Consider the following 16,932-nt stretch of genomic DNA (forward strand, 5'->3'; position numbering starts at 1 on the left):
GCCAATGGAGTACTCTTTAGAAAAAACTTTTAAGAGTATTGAGTACCATCATTGGAGGTTTTTTGCTTGGTGTACAAGCCATGACTTTCTATTTATTAGTCCCATTATATTATATTTAAGTCTTATATGCTCACCTTTGAATATAAACTCAGTAAAGTCAGAAAACTTTTCTTTAGTCTCTTGTTAAGTGATTTTCCCCCAAAATCTAAATATTATTTTTAATAAGTAGGTACTAAGAATTCACTATTTTTAATAATATTGTTAAAAATCTAGGATGTAATAATTATCACAAAAAATAAGAGATTAGAATTTTAGCCAAATATCTAGTCATTCTGATTAATATAGAGGTAATAGCTGAGAAAAGATCTAAGTCCTGTTGTAATAGAATAGATAACTCAGACACTAAATGTACATGATGCCACTATTTCAGCATTTGTATATACCATGCATCCAAATTTCATGTTCAGAGGAAGTGAGTCAAAAATTTAAGAGGCACGTTAATTGAAAAGGACTTTAACAGAAGATCCATTTTGTTGTGATTATATTATTAATGTTGGATCATATACATAAGAAAATAGCTACTAAGAGGAACTGTTAAAGAGCAGTTGTTGCTAGTTGTTTATGTGTTTTAAAGAGTATTGATAATGGCCACACCTGTACTTTTAAAAAGCAAAACAAATGAGCAAATTTAACAATGAACACAAAATTAAAGATATCCACAGCCTCTTGATGGTTTTTAGAACTAGTGATTTATGGAGCAGTATTCATTTACATTTTTACATTTTTTTCTTCCTGACAAAGCATGTTTTCATTTTTCTCTTGCTAGGCCCCGTTTGGAAAGGAGTTGGTTTGCTCTTATGTGTAATGATAAATGCATGCATTGGTATCTGTCTAGCCACCAGTCTCCTTTTTCCTAAAATGCTAACCCATACACGTTTCAGAGTTCTCTGATTCATACTGAGGTAGAAAACAGAGTCTCGTTTATTTCTAAAACAGCATCATAGCTGGTCTTTATCAGAATTGTCGCTGAATTCTATTTCTAAATCACACCAGCTCTATAACTCAGAAGAGCCCATCAGTTTAATATTAGAAATTCCTCTTGATATCTTGTCTTACTGGCCTTTCTCTTGGACAGGAAAGATAATTTTATTCACTGCCTGTCTCTTGCTTCAAATAATTTGTGCATATGTAATCCTCACCTGAGAGTGGCATTGTGTGGTCTTGACTGGAAGACTGAAAAACTAAAGATCTGCCACTAACTTGTTCCATGCTCTTAGGAAATTTGCTTAAACTCCGTTGGCTAGCCTGTGTGTATTTGCTTATGTTTACTTGTAATCTGTGAAGAAAGAGCTAATCCTCTTTTTTAATTGTGATAAAATACACAACACAAAATTTACCATTGTAAACACTTTAGGTGTACACTATAGTAGTGTTAACCGTACACACACCATTACGCAACTGATCTATAGAACTTTTTTATTTTGTAAAACTGATATGCTATACCCATTGAGCAACTCTTTCCCTCTGCCTCCAGCCCCTTGGCAATTACCATTTTAGTTTCTAAGAGGTTGGCTGCTTTAGATACTTCACATGACTGGAATCATACAGTATTTGTTTTTTTATGACTGGCTTATTTTCAATTAGCGTAATGTCCTCAAGATTCATCCATACATGTGTCTGAATTTCCTTCCTTTTAAAGGTTGAATAATATTCTATTGTATGTATATACTACACTTTGTTTATGCATTCATCCCTCTGAGGATATGTAGGTTTGGTCCCACCTCTTGTCTATTACAAATAATGCTACAATGAACATAAGTGTCCAAATGTCTCTTTGAAATCCTTTGCTAATTTTTAATGTAACTTGCAGTTTTGATCAGGAGAAGCAATGGTTCCAAACTGTTTTGTTCTAATCTTAACCACTGCCTTACTTGTAATCACCTGTGATAACAAAGAATTGGAGTGGATCAAAATAACAAGAAGTTCCAACAGTATGTCTTTGTTTTTGTGGAGTTTTCTTTGTTATAATAATCTGTATAACAACATTATATTACAGTAAGGATACAGAATGCAAAGTACAGAAAAAGATATTAAGGTGACAGTATATGAAATATCTCATAAGTGAAGAACATGAGCTTACACATGATTTGTATGCCATATAAAGTTAAAAATACCATGTCTTGATGGTACATGGCAAGTTATTTTTAAAAGTGCAGATTCTTACACATGGAATATCATCAGTAGTATGACACTGTAGTATAAGAAAATTGAGAAAACCCCAAGCTTGTAATTTAGTGTAATTATTTAAAAAGTGATGTGCCTCAAATATTCAAACATGTCATTTCTGAATAATTAATGAACAAATTCAACTGATAATAAAACTAAAGTAATGAAGTTTCATAATTGAAGAAAAATAACAATTTAAAATTATAGACAGCGTAAGACAAGAGGGTGTTATTAAAATGACCTTTAAATTTTGAGTGCCTGATTTTAGTAATACCTAATAATTTAGGTGACAGGTTCATAGTAAGTCACTTTTATTGCTATGTAAAAAAAATGAAAAGTCCAGGGAATTATTCATTATTCTCCTTAAATAACAACAAAAAATCTTGTGGTTTTATGATGAGTTTGTAACCAATCTTGGCTCAGTAGCAAACTGTGGACCATAAATGCTTTGAGAATTGTATTTCTAAGATAGCAGTTCTCTCTCCATGTACATGAACTCTTCAGGGGTATGCTGCCCACTTAATGATAGTTATGATAGTTATACATAATTCACTTTCCCTTTCAACTGTAATATATACATTACTATAGCAGTGGCTGACAGATAGTTGAACAGAGTTAGTCCATGTATTGTGGATTAAAAAGGCATTACTTGCTGCAATTGAGAGTCACAGGGTGAAGTCACCAGTGCCTAAGTGAATCACATGTTAGCTGGAACACTGAAAAGCTTCACGAGTATATAAGCCATTATACCCTCATAGCAGTCATTCCAGCCAAACCTGACCCAGTGCCAAAGAGTGATGTAGTTGAATGAAATAATTATAAATAACTTGTAGGTGAAACACAATACTTCACATTTTTATAAATGAAGTGTGAGGTATGGCCCTGTAGGATTAATTATGTAGCATAGTGAACATTTTTTAAATGTCATTAAAATATTATTGGAGCCTTGGCTGGGTGGCTCAGTTGGTTGGAGTACTGTACTAAGCACTAAAAGGTTGTGGGTTCAAGTCCCAGTCAGGGCACATACCCAGGTTGGGGGTTCAATATCCAGTTGGGGCACTTATGGGAAGCAACTGATCAAAGTTTCTGTCACATGCTTGCTTGCTCTCTCTCGCTCTCTGTCCCCCCGCTTCTCTCTCTAAAATTGATAAACATATCCTCAGGTGAGGACTTTAAAAAAATTCTTGGAGGGGGTCCTTTATTTATGAACTTACATATAGTAAAATTCATTATCTGTGATATTCATTTCTGTCGATTTGACAAATACATAGTTTTGTATCTGCCACCATTAGTGGTTGGTGCCACCATTAAAGGTTCCACCAACTCAAATATTTATTTCTTTTTTTAAAATTTAATCTTTACTCTAATTTTTTCCATTACCACTTGGTCCCCTTTTCCCTCACTGCCCCCAGCAATTACCATGTACATGAATCCTTTATCCTCTTTGCTCAATCCCTCCACCCCCTGACCATTCCTCCCCCCACCCCCTGCTAGATGTCATCTGCTCTTCATATGAGTCTGTCTTGGTTTTGCTTGTTACCGTATTTTGCCATGCATAATGTGCTCCTGTGTATAATACGTACTAACTTTTTTGGCTGAAACTTTCAGTAAAAATATCTTTTGTTTTAACTTTTTTTTTTAAAGATTTTATTTATTTATTTATTTTAGGGAGGGAAGGGAGAGGGGGGAGATCGAGAGAGAGAGACAGAGACAGAGAGACAGAGAGACAGAGAGACATCAATGTATGGTTGCTGGGGGTTATGGCCTGCAACCCAGGAATGTACCCTGGCTGGGAATCGAACCTGGGACACTTTGGTTCCCAGCCCGCGCTCAATCCACTGAGCTACACCAGCCAGGGTGTTTTAACTTTTTAATTCAAATTTTTATTCATTTATATTTAGATACTTGTATTTTATATTATAAAAGAATTTTAGGATTTATTTTTGAATATATGCTACAAGAAATTTTATGTAATAAGTAATTACAAAACACAAGAACAGATACAAGGTATTTCATGTACTACGTGTGTCTAATGCTCATCTTTATTTTTCCCTCAAAGATTTGGGCAGGAAAGTGTGCATTATACACAGCAGAATATGGTAGTTCAATTTGTTTGATCCCAAATATGAGTGAAATCATATAGTATTTATTTTTCTCTGACTGGCTTATTTCACTTAGCATAATGTTCTCCGGGTCCATCCATACTGTCCCAAGGATAAATGTTTCCTTTTTTTTTTTACGGCCAAGTAGAATTCCATTATGTAACTGTCTCAAGGTTGTTTTATCCACTCATCTACTGATGGACACTTGGGTTGCTTCTGTATCTTGGTGATTGTAAATAATGTGGTGGCGAACATAGGGGTACATGTGGTCTTTTGAATTAGAGTTAGGTTCCTTTGGATATATTCCCAGAAATGGGATCACTGGGTCAAAAGACAAATCCATTTTTAATATTTTGAGATATATCCTTACTGCTTTCCACACTGGTTGCACCAGTCTGCGTTCCCACGAACAGTGCAAAAGAGTTCCCCTTTCTCCACATCCTAGCCAGTGCTTGTTTGTTGATTTATTGATGAAGGCCAATCTGACAGGTGTGAGATGGTATCTCATTGTGGTTTTAATTTGTATTTCTCTGATGATTAGTGATACTGATGATCTTTTCTTATCCCTATTGGCCATCTGTATATCCTCTTTGGAGAAGTCTCTATTCGGTCCTTTGCCCATTTTTTCATTGGACTGTTTGTTTTTTGGGTGTTGAGTTTTGTAAGTACTTTATAACTTTTGGATATTAACGCCTTATCAGATGTATTGGCTAATATGTTCTCCCATTCTGTGGGTTGTCTTTTTATTTTGTGGATGTTTTCTGTCTCTTTTTTTTTTAAATTGTTGTTCAAGTACAGTTGTCTCCATTTTCCTGCCACTACTTTCCCCTGCCCCACACACTCTCACCTCCCACTTGTTTATGATTTCCTTTGCTGTGCAAAAACTTTTTGGTTTGATATAGTCTCATTTATTTATTTTTTCTCTTGTTTCCCTTACCTGGGAAGATATATCCAATAAAAAAATGGGTACAAGCAGTGTCCGAGATTTTGCTGTCTATATTTTCTTCTAGGATTTTTATGGTTTTGAGTCTAACATTTAACTCTTTGATCCATTTTAAATTTATTCTTGTGTGTGGTGTAAGAAGGTGGTCTAGTTTAATTTTTCTGCACATATCTGTCTAATTTTCCCAGTACCATTTATTGAATAAACAATCCTTAGTCCCTTGTATGTACTTGCTTCCTCTGTCAAATATTAATTGACTGTAATGGTATAGGTATATTTCTTGGCTGTCTATTCTGTTCCATTGATCTATGTATCTGTTTTTATGCCAGTACCAGGCTGCTCATGAAATTGTTCATAGTATTTTCTTATAATCCTTTGTCCTTCTACTCACTTTGGGCTTTGTTTGTTGTTCTTTTTCAAGTTCCTTTAAGTGTGAAATTAGATTGGGCTTTGGGCTTTGTTTGTTGTTCTTTTTCAGGTTCCTTTAAGTGTGAAGTTAGATTGTTTATTTGAGCTTTTTCTTGTTTTTTGAGATAGTTTTATGACGTTATGAATTTCTCCATTAGGATTGCTGTCCCAGTGTCCCATAGATTGTGGATTGTTGTGTGATATTTTCATTTCTTTCAAACTGTCTTCTGATTTTTTCCTTGATCTTATTGTTGACCCGTTCATTGTTTACTAACATGTTTTTTAACTTCCATGTCTTTGCATGCTTTTCAGTATTCTTACTGTGATTGATTTCTAATTTGATAGCCTTGTGGTCAGAGAAGATGCTTACTATGATTTCAGTCTTAAATTTATTGAGAGTTGTTTTTTTTTTAAGATTTTATTTACTTATTTTTTAGAGAGGGAAGGGAGGGAGAAAGAAAGAGAAACATTAATGTGCGGTTACTGGGGTTCATGGCCTGCAACCCAGGCATGTACCCTGACTGGGAATCGAACCTGCGACACTTTGGTTCGCAGCCCACGCTCAATCCACTGAGCTACGCCAGCCAGGGGGAGAGTTGTTTTGTGTCCCAATATGTGGTCTATCCTAGAAAACGTTCCACATGAACTTGAAAAGTATTTATATTCTGCTTTGACGTGAACTGCTCCAAACATAACAATTAAATCCATTTGACCTAGTATGTCATTTCAGGCTGTTGTCTCTGTTGATTTTCAGTCTGGAAGATCTATCTACTGAAGTCAGTGGGGTGTTAAAATCTCCAACTATGACTATTTCTGTTGATCTCTCCCTTATGTCTATCAAGATTTGCTTTACATGTTTAGGTGCTCCTGTGTTGGGTGCATGTATGTTTACTAGGGTTATATCCTCTTGTTGGATTGTTCCCTTTATCATTAAGTACTGTCCTTCTTTGTCTTTCACTATAGTTGGTTTTAAAATCTGTTTTGTCAGATATAAGTACCGCCAGCCCAACTTTTATTTTTCTTTTTGTTTTACATGAAATATCTCTTTCCATTCCTTTACATTTTTTTAATAAATAAATCTTTTCTTTTTTTTAAGATTTGATTTATTTATTTTTAGAGAGGGAAGGGAGGGAGATAGAGAGAGAGAGAAACATCAATGTGCGGTTGCTGGGGGTCATGGCCTGCAACCCAGGCATGTACCCTGACTGGGAATTGAACTTGCGACACTTTGGTTCACAGCCCATGCTCAATCCACTGAGCTACGCCAGCCAGGGCTCATTCCTTTACTTTTAATCTGTGTGTATTTTTTTATTTGAGATGAGTCTCTTGGAAGTAGCATATGTATGGGTCTAGTTTTCTTATCCATTCAGCTACCCTGTGTCTTTTGGTTGAAGCATTTAAGCCATTTACATTTAAGGTGATTATTGATAGATACATATTTAGTGCCATCTTATTGTTAATCTGTTTTCCTCTCCTCCTTCTCTTCCTCTTCTTCTTCTTCCTCCTCCTTTCTTTTCTTTCCCTCCTCCTTCCCTCCTCCTCATCTTCCTCCTCCTCTTCTTCCTCCTTTTCCTCCTCCTCCTCCTCCTTCTTCTTCTTCTTCTTCTTCTTCTTCTTCTTCTTCTTCTTCTTCTTCATCATCATCATCATCATCATCATCAAGTAGGCCCTTTAACATTTGTTGCAGTACTGGTTTGGTGTTAACAAACTCCTTTAGCTTTTTCTTGTTTGGGAGCCTTCTTATTTTTTATTTGATTTGAAATGATAGCCTTGCTGGGTAAAGTAGCCTTGGTTGTAGGCCCTTGCTTTCCATCACCTTGAATATATCACACCACTCCCTTCTGGCCTGAAATGTTTCTGTTGAGCACTCAGATGCCAGTCTAATTGGTGCTTCCTTGTAGGTATTTACCTGCTTTTCTCTTCCAGCTTTTAGATTTCTCTCCTTGTCTTTAAGCTTTGTCATTTTAATTATTATGAGTCTCAGTGTAGGCCTCTTTGGGTCCAACATGGTTAAGACTGAGCTTCCTGGACTTGTGAGACTTTTACCATTACCACACTAGGGAAGTTTTCAGTCATTATTTCTTCAAAGAGGTTCTCGATCCCTTGCTTTTTTTCCTTCTAGTGTTCCCATGATGTGGATGTTGTTACATTTCATGTTGTCCAAAATGTTTTTTAAGCTATTCTCATTTTTTTTAATTCATTTTCTTTTTGTTGTTCTGCCTGGGTGTTTTTCTGTCCTCTGCTTCACATAAACTACTGCTTATTGCTTCCAGTGTATTATTTATCTCAGATATTGCATTTTTTATTTTTATTTTTTACTTTTTTTATTGTCGTTCAAGTACAGTTTTCTGCCTTTTTCCCCCACCACTCCCCACCACCCCAACAGTCTCCATCTCCCTCCCCTGTTTCCATTCCCCCTTTTCTATTGTCCATGTGTCCTTTATACTTATTCTTGTAAACCCTTCACCCTTTTACCCCATTATCCTCACCCTTCTCCCCTCTGGTCACTGTCAGCCTGTTCTCTATTTCAGTTTCTTTGGTTATATTTTGCTTGCTTGTTTATTTTGTTGATTAGGTTCCTGTTAAAGGTGAGATCATATGGTATTTGTCTTTCACCACCTGGCCTATTTCACTTAGCATAATGCTGTCCAGTTCCATCCATGCTGTCACAAAGTGTAGGAGCTTCTTCTTTTTTTCTGCTGAGTAGAATTCCATTGTGTAAATGTATGATCGTTTTTTGATCCATTTATTTACTGATGGGCACCTAGGTTGCTTCCAGCACTTGGCTGTTGTAAATTGTGCTGCTATGAACATTGGGGTGCATAGGTTCTTTTGGATTGGTGTTTCAGGGTTCCTAGGATATAATCCTTGCAGTGGAATTGCTGGATCAAAAGGCAGTTCCATTTTTAGTTTTCTGAGAAGATTCCCTACTGTTTTCCATAGTGGTTGCACCAGTCTGCAATCCCACCAACAGTGCCCTAAGGTTTTCTTTTCTCCACAACCTCTCCAACGCTTATTTGTTGCTTTGTTTATGATGGCCATTCTGACTGGTGTGAAGTGGTATCTCATTGTGGTTTTAATTTTCATCTCTCTGATGGCTAGTGATGCTGAGCATCTTTTCATATGTCTCTGGGCCCTCTGTATGTCTTCCTTGGGGACGTGTCTGTTAAAGTCCCTTGCCCATTTTTTAACTGGGTTGTTTGTCTTCTCAGAGTAGACTCATGTGAGTTTGTTATATATTTGTTATATATTTTGGAAATCAAACCCTTGTCTAAAGTATCATTGGCAAATATGTTTTTCCATATATTGGTTCTCTTTTCATTTTAATGCCGTTTTCTTTTGCTGTTCAAAAGCTTTTTATTTTGATGAGATCCTATTTGTTTATTCTTTTCTTTTATGTCCCTTGCTCTAGGGGACATATCAGTGAAAAGATTGCTGCATAGAATATCTGAGATTTTTCTGCCTATGTTCTCCTCTGAGACTTTTATGGTGTCACAATTTATATTTAAGTCTTTTATCCACCTTGAATTTATTTTTATGTATGGTGTAAGTTGATGGTCAAGTCTCATTTTTTTTGCATGTAGCTGTCTAGCTCTCCCAACACCATTTGTTGAACAGGCTATTTTTACTCCAGTTTATGCTTCTTTCCCCTTTGTCAAATATTAATTGACCATGCAGACTTGGGTTTTTTTCTAGGCTTTCTATTCTGTTCCATTGGCCCATGTGTCTGTTTTTATGCCAGTACCGGGCTGTTTTGATTACAGTGGCATTGTAGTATACTTGATATCAGGTATCGTGATCCTTCCTACTTTGTTCTTCTTTCTCAAGATGGCTGAGGCTATTTGGGATGGTTTTTGGTTCCACATACATGTTGAAATATTTGTTCTGTATCTGTGAAATGTGCCATTGATACTTTAATAGGTATTGTGTTGGATCTATAAATTGCTTTGGGTAGTATGGACATTTTGATGATGTTAATTCTTCTGATCCACGGTATATGTTTCCATTTGTTTGTGCCTGCCTTAATTTCTTTCTTCCTTCAGTGTTGCATTTTTTTTATTTCTGACTAGTCCTTTTTATGGTTTTCATGTTTTTTTTCATGCTATCGAGTATCCTTATGATCATTACTCTAAATTCTCTATCTGATAAATTGCTTGCCTCGATTTCATCTAGATCTTCTTCTGGAGAATTCTCTTGTTCTTTCATTTGGGGTGTGTTTCTTAGTCTTCCCATTTTGGCTGCTGCTTTGTATTTTCCACCTTAGTTATTAAACTTATCAGCTGTAGTCAGCGGCCTGGCTGAAGCTCCACAAGGTAGGGCAGAGTAATTCCTTTGGGCAGGGCTATTGTTTCCCCTCAGGCTGATGTCTTTTGGGGAGGAGTGCTCTGAGAGAGATGGCTCCTGCTGTATGGGGAATGACTCAGCACAGGGATCTTGGTATCTGTTCCTTCAGTTTTATCCTCAGAATCACCAGCCCCAGGCTCTCCTCAAGCATCTCTACTCCACTCTGCCCCTCCTCTGCTGGAGCCCAAGGTAAATGGCTGCAAATGAAATTTTGTGCATTGACCAATTAAGAGGCTCTCTGCATCTCTCTCTTTGTCTCCCTGGCAGACAGAAGCCCTGTGTTTTTCACAGCTGGATGTTATTTGGGTTCCTTTCCAGGTTTGGTGTTGTAGGCTAGGTAGCCCAGCTTGGTGTTTAGACCTTGCAGTTCTCAGGGGGGTCTTCCCGGCGCTGAAATATCCCCCCAGAACTTTAGCTGCTGCCCTTGGGAGTACAGCCAGCCCTCTTGCGTCTCCTCCATACTCCCTACCAGTCACATTGTGGTGAAGTGTTTTCTTCCTTCTGTTCGTGGTTATGAGGCTTCTCTCCAGCTGGTGGAGTTATTCAGGATGATTTCTCTACAGTTTAGTTGTAAATCCAGATTGCTCTTAGGAAGAGGTTAGTGTAGCTTCCACTTACTTCTCTACCACATTTGGATCATTTCAAATATTTATGTCTTGCTGTCTCCTCCCAACCTTAGCTCATGACAATCACTGATCTCTTTTCTGCCCCATATAGGTTTCCTTTTTCCATATTTTATATAAATAGGACAATTGAATATGGAGCCTTTGGGGGGGTGTTCTTTTTTAATTAGTAAGGTGTGTTTGTGATTCTTTCATCATGTTGTTATTGTTGAGTAATACTCCATCAGACTATTTAGTAGTTTGTTCACGAAGTAGTCCTTTTATTTATGCTTGAGCCACCCTCCACAAGTACTCTGGTCCATTTTTACATTGATACTTTCACCTGTTTAATGTTAAGTATTGTTATAATTTCAGTTATATTCTATTTTGTTATGTTTTATGTTCACCTAATATGAATGCACAAAGGAGATTTAAATCTATTGCACATTTCTGCCCAAGTGAGAATTTGGTTTGGAGAAGGCAGGAGTGTACTTAAGAAGGATAAGGCCACCAAACTGCTAGAATGTCTTTTCCCAGTTTGCCCATTTCTGTTAATGATGATAAAAATTAGTGTAGACTTCTTCACATGCTTTTCTCATTTAGTGCTCACAACAGCACTGACTGGTAGATGGCAGTGTTTAAATTTTATACAGATAAGGGAAACAGAGGCTCCCTGAGTTAGTAAATTGTCTAGTAAATTCACACAGCTAGCCACTGGTGGAATGATTAATTCAGGGCCTTGTCACTTATTAAAATTTTCATTATTGTGAGAAGAGTGGCAGAGTGGGCTTGTAATTTGTATTTTATTTAATATTTAGTGTAACTTTCCTCTGGAAAGAAGAGAAAGACGACCAACAATGGAATGCAGTGTTGTTAAAAGGGTGTTATGATATTGTAGCATTCTCAGTATTCTGTTGGGATCTGTGCAATATTCATGTATCAAATAAACAAATGAATAATCAATTTAGGAAGAATAATGAATTTTGTGCAAGGCAGTTGTAGAAGAAATTCTATTTTGCTAAAAGTCTTGTTAATGTTAAAATGCTGAGTCATAGTCTCCTCTGCCATGCTGTTATTACATTCTTCTATAGCAGTGCTCAGCACACAGCAATTGTGCAGTCAACAGTCATTGGATAAACATTCCAAATTCTGAAGATCCTTCCAAATTTGGCACTTGCTGTTTGAGTCTTTGAATATTCATGTGCCTTTATTTTTTCCAGCCCTTTTGTGTGCCATGCTTAACTGTATTCACTTCATGTGTTATTTATATTGCCTCTTCATAGTCCTTCAATCAAATATTCGTATTGTTTTGGGATGCCTGGAAAAAATAAAGAAGGCACTGACTGAAATTCAGTTAAACTATATTAGATTTAAGAGGAAATTCTATAAACAGATGTCCTTTGTCTAAACTCTCCTACTTTTCCCCTGGATATTGCTTTTAGCATTCCCAATATCCTACATTACTACTGTCTTCTCAGATTCTTTTATGGTTGGGCGGCCAGAGCTAAAATGTGTTGCCTTCTTCTCATTCACTATGCCTATTTTTATAAATGCTGAGTGTTAGGAAGGACACAGATATTTCTGAATAGAATCCCCACAGTTGAAGAGTCCTGGACCCTTGATCAAAGTTAAGGTTTTCAGTGGCAATTCAGCCAGTATGTATTAGAAGTACACAAAATACACTCTGGCCAGATACCAAACAACTAAGTATATAAATCACCATTAGGTCCAACATCACCATTATGGAATAAGTTTCTAGAAAACAAATAAACTGAAAATAATCTAAGATATTTCAGTTAGTATTACAATATTATTAGCAGGAGCAGTGATTTCTCAGCAGTGTCAGCTGCTTTCCTATGTTTACTGTTCTGCACATTTGCTTTAGAAGATAGATGTTCACTTTTAAACAGGCACATTTAATAATATCATGAACCTTTTTGTGCTTATAATTCAGAAAATAACTTTCAGTAATTTTTTCTCTATGTACCTTTGTACCTGGGATTTATAGCTTAGGTAAATCTTAAAAGTCAGTCTAACTCTAACTATTGAACATGGTTGGCTGTTGAAAGTAATTGAACTTTTACTTTAAATTTGAAAGCTATTAAGTATTCTCAATGCTTTCTTCACAGTCTTTACATTGTTTGTCAGGGTCAGAAAGAATTGATCATGCATTTTGAAATGTTTCCTCCTCATGAAATTTTTCGGTGTCAAAGTTGATTTCCTGCTTCTTAATTCATACAGTATGGGAAGACTTCTGTTTTAAAATTCTAAATGGAATTAAATTACTAAAATCTAAATAAAATTCATAAGATTATTTATTTTTATGAAATCTATGTAGTATACAGGAAGGTAATAAAGATATTCTCTATATTCAGACTTTGAATGGATCTTTTCATAATAATCACCGACTGACCAGCAAGCACAGCCATTCACTCCTTCATCCATTGCATGGAATATGGCTTCCACCTCTGCTCTCTACTACAGTGACTGGAATTGTCTCCTTTCCTTTTATTTTATAAATGTTAAGGTCCTTGGCCTAATAAAATATACTGTGGTATAAGTGATCATCTCTTACTTTCTGTACAGTACAAGAAAATACTCTCTTTCACCTCCATATCAACCCTCCTCTATCATTTCTCAGAAATGATATAGAGTTATATGTATTTTTTTCTTTTTTTTTAAGATTTCTTAAAGATTTTATTTATTTTTAAAGAAGGAAGGGAGGGGGGAGAGAGAGATGGAGAGGGAGAGGGAGAGGGGAAGAGAGGAAGAGAGCAACATCAATGTGCGGTTGCTGGGGGCTGTGGCCTGCAACCCAGGCATGTGCCCTGACTGGGAATTGAACCTATAATGCTTTGGTTCTCAGCCTGTGCTCAATCCACTGAGCTACGCCAGCCAGGGCTATATAACTTTTTCTTTCAATAAGGCCTCAAGTGTGTTAACATTTCTTATCAAGACATTTTTTACTGTCTCAATTTTAACATAGGATTTCAGTTTTGTTTTGCTTTTGCTATGGTTGTGAATGTCTCAGAAAGAAAAAGAAGTAAAGAAAATACAGCATATATTATGACCTAGTGAACTGAAGTAGACTGGGTATGGTATAATAAAAAATACATTTGCTCTTTGTCTATGGTTCCTGACACTGTACTCCTAAAACCCTTGGAATTTCCTAAGTGATAGGAGTATATTACTCTTAAAGAGCCTGTCCAGCACACTTGTGTTTATGCCAAAGAAGTGACTGACTCAGGCTGGGGTCTCTAGATAGCATCAGAATGGGAGATGGTCACCAGAAAGACTAAACACATTAGAGGATGGAAATATTTAGTCCTACCACCATACCTCTTGGGAGGAAGTTGAAAATTGAGTTACAAGAGCTCTTGAGCAATAAAATTCCAAGGACTTCTGTGTTGGGGAATGCCTTGATGGCCTGGGAAGGTGGCTCACATGGAGAGGCCATGGAGGCCCTGTACCTATCCCCACTCCATACCTTCTCCTATTCATCTCTTGTGTTGGGTTGTTCCTGAGTTGCATCCTTTAATAATTAAACTGGTAGTCATAACTATAGCACTTTCATGAGTTCTGTGAGTCATTCCCAAGAATTATCAAATCTGAGGAGGGGGCATGAGAATCTCTGAATTTGTAGTCAGCCAGGCAGAAATGCAGGTAGTGTGGAGGTCCTATTTACAGGTGGTATCTGAAGTATGAGTATTCTTTTGGAACTGAGCCTTTATACCCATGGGTTATATGTTAACTGTTGTGTGAATTGAATTGAATCGAATCAAATCAAATCGAATCGAATCGAATCGAATCAAATCGTTAGATACTCATTCGTTGCTGGAGAATTAATGTCAAAAACATACCACGTGTTTGGTCTCAAGAAAACACTACAGACTAAGCAAGAGGAAGCAGAGGAGGATTCCAGTAGAGAAACAGCAGGTGTGAAGACTCCGAGGTGGCAAGGGGCTTGACTTGTTCCAGCACCTGAAAGAGAATGTGGCTTAAAAGGTTGGAAGCAGGTGATAGACACAATTAGAATCGAAACTTATTTTAAAAATACAAAATCACCATTCTAATTACAATAGAGAATTGGAGTGATCAGAAGGAGGTAAAGAGTGGTTACAGGGAGCCTCATGAGGAAGCTGGTGCAATGTTCACATGAGAGAGAATAGAAGCTTGGGAGACCAGGGAGTGAAAATGTTTTATGATATTTATAAATATTATTGATTCTGATATAGGAGAAGATGTAGCATATATCCAGGTTAAGTTATGATCTTGGTTATTTAATCATCTAAATCACAGCTTCTCAGTTTCGAAAATGGTAACAATAGTTCTTTTTCTTCCTATTTCATAGGGTTTGAAAATCAAGTCAGATTAGGTATGTCAGAGTACTTTGTAAATTTGTTATAGAATGCTACTTATCATCTGTTTTCTTCCCATTGTCAAAACTGAAAACAAAGTAAAAACTAGCTAGGTTACATTTCTTTTTCAGGTATTTATTTTCATCTACCCTGCTTATAATTGAATCTTCCAAATAATTGTTTTAGGAAAGTTCATTTCTATTTTAGGTGAGATATTTTCCTCAGAAATCCTGAAACTGTATTTCAGAAACAACCAGTTCATAGAGTTGACCCTGATCTCTTTCCAGCCTACTTTTCTTTTGGTATGTGGCCTACTTTTTCTTTTATTTCTCAGGACCTCAATAGAGGTGTGTCAGTGTGACAGGAGGGGCTCTTGGTTCTTGTTTCAAGCTGGGCAGATAGAGAGAGATGGGAGACTGACTCCTCAGAGAGAAGTGGTTGCAGCCTCCAACTTGGAAATACCTGAAGAGAAAGAGCATACTGATAGGGAGGCTCCATAATCAGCTACATATTAGGGGATCCAGAAGTTGAAGAAGGTTCTATCAGGTGTTAGGCATTTAGCAGGGCCATGGAGTCAGTTCACTCTTATTTGGCTATTCCTCAGTAATAGCAGAATCCACGTGGCTTTCATTTTAGTGCTTATATGGGGAGCTCTCCTAGAACAGTTGATATCAGCAGGGCAGGAACATTGTCTTGTTTACTGCTGCATCTCCAGAACCTAGTAGTGTGTCTGGCACATATAATAGCTCCTTGTTGAATAATGGTATTTTTGTAAGGCATCTTCACAGTATTTACTAAGATGCTTTCTTAGACCATATTTAATATGTACAATTATCCTTCTGTCCATATTGATTCTCTGGAATATATTATGTTCACATGTACTCCACATAGTCTAGTTGGTTCTTCTTCCTTAACATCTCTTGAACCTGCCCCTACCTCCATCTCCACTCCCACATTCTTCATTGAATCCCCTGTCTCACCTGGATTTTTGTGTTCTTAAACTGATGCCTTACCTTCAAATCTTATTTCCTTAATCAGCCTTCCCATTGCTGCCAGGGACTCAGCATCTCTAAGTCACAAATTAATTACTGTCCTGCTAAAACACTTAAATGGTTTCCTTTTATAGCTGTGAGTTCCCAGCGATGGTGCCCTGACACAATGAGGTGTTGGAATCAGTTGGGAGGCAATAGGTATATCAGAGCATTGGTGCTGTCCCTCATGAAAATGAGTCCAGAAGCTCTGTCAAGTCCTTTATACTTGTTAAGTGTAAAGGTTACCTGAGACCAAAAATCTTAAGAATCATTTTTGAGTCTGCTATGTCTCCACCTTCAGACAGTAAATTCCTTTCAGAGCATCTGACTGGAAAATTATAAATATCTTGTAATCAGATTAGTGTTTGTGAGAATTTGATGACATTCAATTTTTGTTGATATCCTTGATTATTTTCAAGAAGACCATGGAGTGTGCTGTCAAGTTTGCTGCTACTGCTTCTGAAGGCAGCCTTTTCCTGCCTCTGGTGTTTGTTTCCAGACCTTTTATTTTTAGGAAGGAGCTTTACCAGAAAAGCAATACAAGACTTAAGCAGTGGTGACTAATCCTTATTTTCTTCGCATCTTTTTTCTTTTGTTATGTTTAGAGGTTATCAAAGGAGAGCTGTTCAAAAAGTGTGGATGACTTCTGTAGAGGCCTGCATAGTCAGTTGCTATGCTCTTTTGAGTTTTTAGTTTCTGGGAAAGAGCATTTGAAAACAAAGAATCATTGAAGTTGGTTTTGTCTCATACGGTGTGAAAAAGAATTTCAAAAATGGCAGCTGAGAGAAACTCATCCAGATTTTTTTAGTCATAATCTTTTGAATGCATGTGGAAATGCTTATTTGTGTTTCTTATCAACTAGATGACAAAACCAGTGTGCCAAAAATAAATTTGTGGTAAGGGATGTTTATTCCATAA

At 36.8% G+C, this 16,932-nt stretch overlaps 1 protein-coding gene across 1 annotated transcript in view; it reads left to right on the forward strand.

Annotated features, from left to right (window-relative positions):
* The window catches only part of DDX10 (DEAD-box helicase 10), a 262,363-nt gene that overhangs the window by 221,165 nt on the left and 24,266 nt on the right, over positions 1-16,932 (forward strand). The gene's annotated exons all lie outside the window — the stretch shown is intronic.

The sequence above is a fragment of the Phyllostomus hastatus genome, unplaced genomic scaffold, assembly GCF_019186645.2.
Source record: "Phyllostomus hastatus isolate PE091 unplaced genomic scaffold, TTU_PhHast_1.1 phas_contig_113, whole genome shotgun sequence".
NCBI lineage: Eukaryota > Metazoa > Chordata > Mammalia > Chiroptera > Phyllostomidae > Phyllostomus > Phyllostomus hastatus.